Source organism: Beta vulgaris, chromosome 6 (genome assembly GCF_026745355.1).
Source record: "Beta vulgaris subsp. vulgaris cultivar EL10 chromosome 6, EL10.2, whole genome shotgun sequence".
Lineage (NCBI taxonomy): Eukaryota > Viridiplantae > Streptophyta > Magnoliopsida > Caryophyllales > Amaranthaceae > Beta > Beta vulgaris.
The window spans coordinates 14866844-14875387 of record NC_079207.1 but is presented as its reverse complement, the minus strand read 5'-3'; the positions used below and the strand labels follow the sequence as shown (position 1 = coordinate 14875387).

The 8544-nt window shown below is 35.0% G+C and overlaps 1 long non-coding RNA gene across 1 annotated transcript; it reads right to left on the bottom strand.

Moving 5' to 3' along the window:
• Positions 1 to 352: 352 nt before the first annotated feature.
• On the bottom strand, positions 353 to 4434 carry LOC104895879 (uncharacterized). The gene is made up of 5 exons (XR_008969855.1): positions 3575 to 4434; positions 3369 to 3492; positions 2999 to 3291; positions 2790 to 2906; positions 353 to 369 (listed from the first exon to the last, which is right to left on the bottom strand). It is a non-coding gene; the product is annotated as an uncharacterized LOC104895879 (long non-coding RNA).
• Positions 4435 to 8544: the final 4110 nt, after the last annotated feature.

Sequence of the window (8544 nt, the reverse complement as noted above, 5' to 3'; positions counted from 1 at the left end):
TTGTGGAGAGGGTCCTGTGTTGCAACCTGAGAACAAGTGACCAAAATTAGTCATGTTCCGCATCATTTCCTGCACGAGGGCCCGGTTTGACTCTTCCAGACGTGCTGCAACCTTTGCCTCCACTTCTACCATCCGTGCAGCGACCTTGGCCTCCACCTGCGCCTCTAGCTGAGAAAAAATCGATGGCTCATATGGTTGTGAAGAGCCATTCCTCCTCTGCCCAGATGAAGAGTTGTAGTACAAATAATCTCCCTGACCTAACCCCTGCACTTTTCCTCTGTTCCTCCCACCAACTGTCTCCCAATACAACAAATCAGGGTTTGGTGTGACCCTTGAGTGCTACAATCATCCATTCTTGTTGTACGTCTCCTGCATTTGGTTAAATAATATACTCTTATGCACGCATATTCAAACAATATGGTTTAAAATGAGCAAAAACAACTTATATTTGGTTCTAACTTGCCTATTTTTGTTATTTCAATAAAAACTACAATCAAACACATTTAACTAACTATATATAGATGTTTGAGGTGTTTTGATTCAAATTAAGTTAAAACTACTCAAGTTCATTCATTTTCAAGCAATAGGGCCTAAAATGAGCTAAATGACCTATATTTGGTTCTAACTTGCCTATATTTTGTTATTTCAATAAAAACTACAACATAACACATTTAACTAAGTATATATAGACTGTTTGAGGTGTTTATGATTCAAACTAAGTTAAAACTACTCAAGTTCATTCATTTTCAAGCAATAGGGCCTAAAATGAGCTAAATGTAATATTTGGTTCTAACTTGCCTATATTTTGTTATTTCAATAAAAACTACAACCAACACATTTAACTAAGTATATTGGATGTTTGAGGTGTTTATGATTCAAACTAAGTTAAAACTACTCAAGTTCATTCATTTTCAAGCAATATGGCCTAAAATGAGCTAAATGACCTACATTTGGTTCTAACTTGCCTATATTTTGTAATTCCAATCAAAACTACAATATAACACATTTAACTAAGTATATATATGATGTTTGAGGTGTTCATGATTCAAACTAAGTTAAAACTACTCAAGTTCATTCATTTTCAAGCAATAGGGCCTAAAATGAGCTAAATGACCTATATTTGGTTCTAACTTGCCTATATTTTGTTATTTCAATAAAAACTACAACTAACACATTTAACTAAGTATTATATAGGATGTTTGAGGTGTTTATGATTCAAACTAAGTTAAAACTACTCAAGTTCATTCATTTTCAAGCAATAGGCCTAAAATGAGCTAAATGACCTATATTTGGTTCTAACTTGCCTATATTTTGTAATTTCAATAAAACTACAAACTAACACATTTAACTAAGTATATATAGGATGTTTGAGGTGTTTATGATTCAAACTAAGTTAAAACTACTCAAGTTCATTCATTTTCAAGCAATAGGGCCTAAAATGAGCTAAATGACCTATATTTGGTTCTAACTTGCCTATATTTTGTTTTCAATAAAAACTACAACTAACACATTTAACTAAGTATATATAGGATGTTTGAGGTGTTTATGATTCAAACTAATTAAAACTACTCAAGTTCATTCATTTTCAAGCAATATGGCCTAAAATGAGCTAAATGACCTATATTTGGTTCTAACTTGCCTATATTTTGTAATTTCAATAAAACTACAATCTAACACATTTAACTAAGTATATATAGGATGTTTGAGGTGTTTATGATTCAAACTAACTTAAAACTACTCAAGTTCATTCATTTTCAAGCAATAGGGCCTAAAATGAGCTAAATGACCTATATTTGGTTCTAACTTGCCTATATTTTGTTATTTCAATAAAAATACAACTAACACATTTAACTAAGTATATATAGGATGTTTGAGGTGTTTATGATTCAAACTAAGTTAAAACTACTCAAGTTCATTCATTTTCAAGCAATAGGGCCTAAAATGAGCTAAATGCCTATATTTGGTTCTAACTTGCCTATATTTTGTTTTTTAAAAACTACAACCTAATTTAACTAATATATATGATGTTTGAGGTGTTTATGATTCAAATAATTAAATACTCAAGTTCATTCATTTTCAAGCAATAGGGCCTAAAATGAGCTAAATGACCTATATTTGGTTTAACTTGCCTATATTTTGTTTTTCAATAAAAACTACAACTAACACATTTAACTAAGTATATATAGGATGTTTGAGGTGTTTATGATTCAAACTAAGTTAAAATACTCAAGTTCATTCATTTTCAAGCAATATGGCCTAAAATTAGCTAAATGACCTACATTTGTTTCTAACTTGCCTATATTTTGTAATTTCAATCAAAACTACAATCTAACACATTTAACTAAGTATATATATGATGTTTTGTCAAAACTAAGTTAAAACTACTCAATTCATTCATTTTCAAGCAATAGGGCCTAAAATGAGCTAAATGACCTATATTTGGTTCTAACTTGCCTATATTTTGTTATTTCAATAAAAACTACAAACTAACACATTTAACTAAGTATATATAGGATGTTTGAGGTGTTTATGATTCAAACTAAGTTAAAACTACTCAAGTTCATTCATTTTCAAGCAATATGGCCTAAAAGAGCTAAATGACCTAATTTGGTTCTAACTTGCCTATATTTTGTAATTTCAATCAAAACTACAATCTAACACATTTAACTAAGTATATATAGGATGTTTGAGGTGTTTATGATTCAAACTAACTTAAAACTACTCAAGTTCATTCATTTTGCAAATAAAATAGCCTATAATGACTTAAATATATGTTTAAAGGTATGTACCGAAATTTGTTTTGCTCTCTTGTTTGCTGCAATTTCTCCTTTTCCAGCAACAGTTTTGAAATGAGTCTTCAAGAACAACTCGGGGGCGGTAGGGAGTACTCCTCCTCTACTCTTTGCCTGTACACATTGTTGAACATAGACTTTATTTTTTACATATACAGAAAAAATCATGAAATTCAAACTAAGTAATACATATGAAACATTCTTACCATCTTTTTAGCATGTTGTGCCGCCGAGATGGAACCCTGAAAGTGCGACGGCTCAACTGGATTAGAGAGGGAGCCACCTCTTCGGTTCTTCTTTGCCTTCTCAGATTTCTCGAGGAATGCGGGCTCCTGACTTTTCTTTTTCATAGTTTCATAAATGGTTTTCCCCAACCATTTTGGCCTTTCTTTAGCTTTGTTAGCACCCAATACCGCAAATCTCTCAAACGAGTTCCAGCTTTCATCTGGTATGCTTTTCTCACTTGGCCATCTAACTCAGGAGCCCATTCGTAAAGACCCTTTAACAAACATTAAAACAAGTTGTTAATAAACTAATATAATAAATTTAATTCTTCATAATTTGATTCATACATACCGTGAATGAGTTCCACCAATGCGTCTTTGTTGCATCGTCCACCTCACGGTAGTTAAACCAAGGTTCTCGGAAATGACCCTGGAAAATGTCAGTGATGGACCCGCTAACTTTGTTATCATCAAACCTGAATTCAAAAAAAACACTTAAATTGTCAATATCATGGAAAATATAAATATTATGAATCATATATTAATTTAGAAATTTACCACAATCCAGTAGGGCTCAAAACCCTTTTTGATGCACGGTTTGACCCTTCAGCTTCCTCCCTCTGGCTGCTCGGCGTCTCCGGTACATGGTCACCAATGTCACGTGCCTGTGAATCATCTCGTTGTGTCTCAGAGCCAAGGTTCGGGCTATAAATAAATCTGAACTTTCATTGGAACTAAAGACCCCTTAGAAGTCCTTTTGTATCTGTCGCTATCGCACACTGTACATCTGTCCAAGTGTGCATCAGTTCTCCAAAATAACATACAACCTTTGGGGCACGCATGAATCCTCTCGTGGGGAAGCTCTAATCCCTCCAAAATCTTCTTCGTATCGTAAAATGTGTTACTCATGTTGTTGTTGTTAGGTATTGCTTCTTTCACTAATGAAGCAAACGCATCAACACACCTATGTGGCAAATTATACTCACATTTCAGAGATACTATTCTAGATGCCATTTCCAACACGGACATGGAGCTCCCTTCGTACAATGGTTCCTCAGAAGCCTTTAATAGGTCAAGAAACACCTTTGCTTGAGGATTAGGCTCCTCGTCCATTCCACTAGGCTCTTCAACATTGGACGGTTCTGAGTTATTCCCAAGAGCATCGAAAATCATTTCACGGTATGGATTAGATGGCTCATGTGCGGATCGAGGTAACTCTTCACCATGAGAATACCAATCGTAGTAATCAGGTATAAATCCCTTTCTATACACGTGCACTTTAACCGTGTCTGCGTCATGCATACGTCTGTTCTTGCATTTCGGACACGGGCATCTAACTTCATCCAAACCTGGGCTTTCAGGATTTGCTTTGCAAAATTCAATGAATTCATCAACCCCCCTCAAGAACTCGGGCCTCAAGTTACGCCCATTGCATATCTATCATACATCCACCAACGCTCCTTCCGTTTCATGGTGCCTAATTCTACAATTCTAAATCATTTCAATCATAATAGTCATTAACAACCCACATACGTACAATTCTACAATTCTAAATACATGATGATGCAAACATATTTATTTAAATACTTAAATAAAATTTATAACATTATCCAAAGTTTTTCCACGAAAACAAATATGTCAAAAAAAATATAAATATTTCAAATAGTGTAACAAATAAAGGAATGTGCAATAAATTAATTATTGTGATAATAATATAGTTTTTAACTTTTGTAACATTTAATAAAGAAACCATCATATAAATTATTGTGATAATTAATACACTAACTTAAACTTCAAAGTATTATAAACTAATAAATTAAAGCATACCTAGAGGGGCGGGCAGTCCAACGGCAAGGACACAGTAGAGAGACGATACTGTCTGACGGCAAGGAGACAGTTGAGTGTGGTCACCTACATTCACAAAGCAAACACTCACTTAAACGGAATTAGATAAATGATTCCATCTAAAAAAAATCAATGATTCTCTTTTCCTCTCATGAAATCCACCAACCAAACGAGTCGTAAACTCACAAAACCAATGTAAAATTATACCAATTGAATGACATGAATAGCTTGACAAAAATCAGTCTGAACGGTTTCAGATGGTTTCTTTTTCTTAGTAATCTAAATGTCACAAAATCAGTCTGAGTTACAAACTTACAATCACCTTGATAAAAAAAATGAACTAGAGCTGTGAAAAATCTCCTATGGTTTTTCGATCTATTCATTGGGGATCACATTCATTTTTATATATAGTATCTTGTTGTCATTAAACTCAATGTTTTACTACTAAATGTTACCATTTTAGAATGGTAAAACTAATATATAAAAGAGTAATTCCAATATGAGTACTTAAAAAAGAACTCATTGAGAACATAAAAATGTAACTTAAACATGGGTTTACAATTGATTTATCGTGTCCCTAGTTCATAAAAAAAAAGTTATTGTAAAAACAAAGGGGGAAGTAATTAAAATGTGAAAACATTTGCTAAGAACTAGTCAACAGTTTGAATAAGTAAACAACCATACTTCACTCTTGGAATTGATAGTTGAAAAGTCATCTCAGCTTCTTTTTTTTTTTTTATTTCTTTGACAACCTAATCTCAGCTTCTAGTGAAATCAATACTTCATACATATGATCAACAAGTTGGTCTCCAAAAAGTTTAGAACAACGTCAGTTCGCCTTTGGGTTTCAACCATATCCCAAAACTACTGATCACTACCTGCTAGCCATATTACTACTATAAATAAGAACTATTGATATGTGAGTTAGTGCTACAAAGTACAAACTAAATCTACACTACAGATTTAAAGCATTGAAACAATTTAGACCAACATCAACTTCAGAACTCTTCTCTTCTCTTCTCACTTCATTATCTCTTTCCCTCCTTTAGAAGTGAGAAATTTCGCTGTGATCAACTACAATTTCTTATTTCCTCCAACATTTCACCCATTTCCTCCCTAAACTTCTTCCATATGAGGAGTAATACTCTTCTATTCATTCAAATTTCAATTATTAACCATCCTAAAAGCAAAAGTTATATGATTTATGGACAGAACAACCAACAACATAAATTACAACAATAACATGAATTGAACAACCAACATCACAATTTGATCGTTCTAATCACGAGTTCAATTTTGTGGGTTTTAGCTTGTTATCAAAAATTACAATAATAAAACAGAGCAGCCAACATCAATTTAAACTCAAACTAACAAACAACAACAAACTTGAGATTGAAGAGAGAAGTTACGGCGGCAGGCGGCAGAGTCAGCGGCGGAAGGGCTGAATTACGTAGTAGCGGCGGAAGGGCGGAGTGAATCACGCGGCGGCAGGGTCCCTTCAATCCCAAAAACTCAATTTTTAGGGTAATAGAAATTAAAAAAAAAAAACATAGAGCTGTAGGAATTACCGCCGGCAAGATGTTTCTGTCGCCGGTCTCAAGTCGCCATTCGCCGGAATGGACTTCAAGGTAGATCCACCGGCGATTTTTTTTGGAATGCGTGCGTGGGAAAGAGAGCGAAAGAAGTTTCTGAGTGCATGAGAAGTCGCCGGTATTTAGTCGCCGGTGTCGAGTCGCCGTTCGCCGGTGTTTAGTCGCAGTTTCGCCGGCGAGGCTTGAGAGAATAATGCGTGGGAGTTTTCTTGATGCGTGGGAGGTTGTTTGAGAGAATAATGCTGGGAGGTTGTAACGACTATAATATGAGTGGGAGTTTGGATGGGAGTGGGTTTAAGTCGTCCACATTAGCGACGGCTACACTAAATTCACCGACGGTTTCCAGCCGTCGCCCAAGCCCTTCAATTTCTGAAATTAAAAAAATCTTATCACCGACGGTTTAACACGGTCGTTGATTTTAGCGACCGTTTAAGCCAACGTTGGATTTTAAAAAAACCGTCGGTAGAGACGTCGGCTATAAACCGTCGCTGATTACATGTTTAACGTCTGTTTTTGTGGCCGTCGCTGAATAGCTGTCGTTGACTGGGCATTTTCTTGTAGTGCACACATGATTATATATATTGATATCAATAAAATCGAAAACCTTAGAAGTTGATGGGTTTTAAAATATACCGCAAGTGCACGGTGTCTGTTTAGCAGAAACTGGCAAATACGGGTCGATCCACAGGGAGAGGAGCTCTACAGATTTATGTTCAATTATCTAACTACTTCCAGAGAGGAAATGATTGAGTAATTAATAACTAAACTAGAACGCAGAAAAATGGGAATTTATCAAATAATTAAAAGCCTAGGGCAATCGATCGGTCCACCATGCTTATACCAGTTTAATCAATATAATATAGTTCAACAACACTTGGATTGAGGTTCGAATAAATGAAGTATTTCGCTAATCCTTGGTCAGGCATTAACAACTCCTAGATTAACATATGCCAGTACGGTCGCTCAACATAATCAAATCTACCTATTGTAACAAGCCTCTAATGAATATGATCTTTCGATTCTAATTCTTATTAGCTAAACATAACTCATGATATTGCGCAATTACATGAATTAAACAAGTATAACAAATCAATAGGACTTATTCTAATTCAATCCAATTATTGAAGAACATCAAACCACAATAAAAAAGGTATAAACATGGCTTCCCTCTCTAAACCCTAGAAATAGACTACTCACTCATGATGATATTGAAAACGATAAACATAATCAAAGTAAAAGAATTCATGAAATTAAACTAAGTAGAGAAGAATACCAAATGATTGAAGAACGATGAAAAAGGAAATCGACGATCTATATAATCTTCAAATGTAAAGGTTCAACAAAACTAGAGAGAATAAACTAAGTGTTTTGCTCTAAAAAACGTAGAAAATAAGATGATACTTCCGAAAATATAAAAAAACCTATTTATACTTCTTACAAAACTGGCTAAAAAACCCGAAAAAACGCGTCCCGAGAAACCGCCTGGTCGGGCGACGGTCATTCAACTTCTACGACAAAAAAAGCCATTCCGCCCGGTCGGGCGCGCAAGCGATTTTGGATCTTTTCTCACCCGGTTGACCGGGCTAACATTCCTTGCATTTTGGTGAAAAATTGATTTCGCCCGGTCGGGCAAAACCGCGCGGTCGACCGGGCGGAGAAACAGTGATTTTGCGTTAACTTGTGAAGGCTGTATCTCTCTAACCAGATGTCGGATTGGGGCGTGTGACCTATCATTGGAAAGCCCTTCAAGTCTAGTTTCCAACCCAACTGAAATTTATTGATTATCAATTGTATATCAAAAGTTATGGCCAAAATAGTGAATAAGTGTCAGTTTTGACACTTCTTTCACCAACTCTTTGCTTCATTTTAACTCGAAATTGTCCCGAAATGATGCATTGTGATCCTTGTGCAAGATATCTTCATCTTAAATGATTAATAGGCTTGATCTTAGGTAATCATAATCAATTTGCATCAAAGTAACCTGAAAATGATCAAAACACGCAAACGGGGAGTAGTAAAGCACAACTTACGTAATTCATTCCATTATACACCTAAATGCTCTAAAAGGAGTTCTAAATGCAATCAAAATGC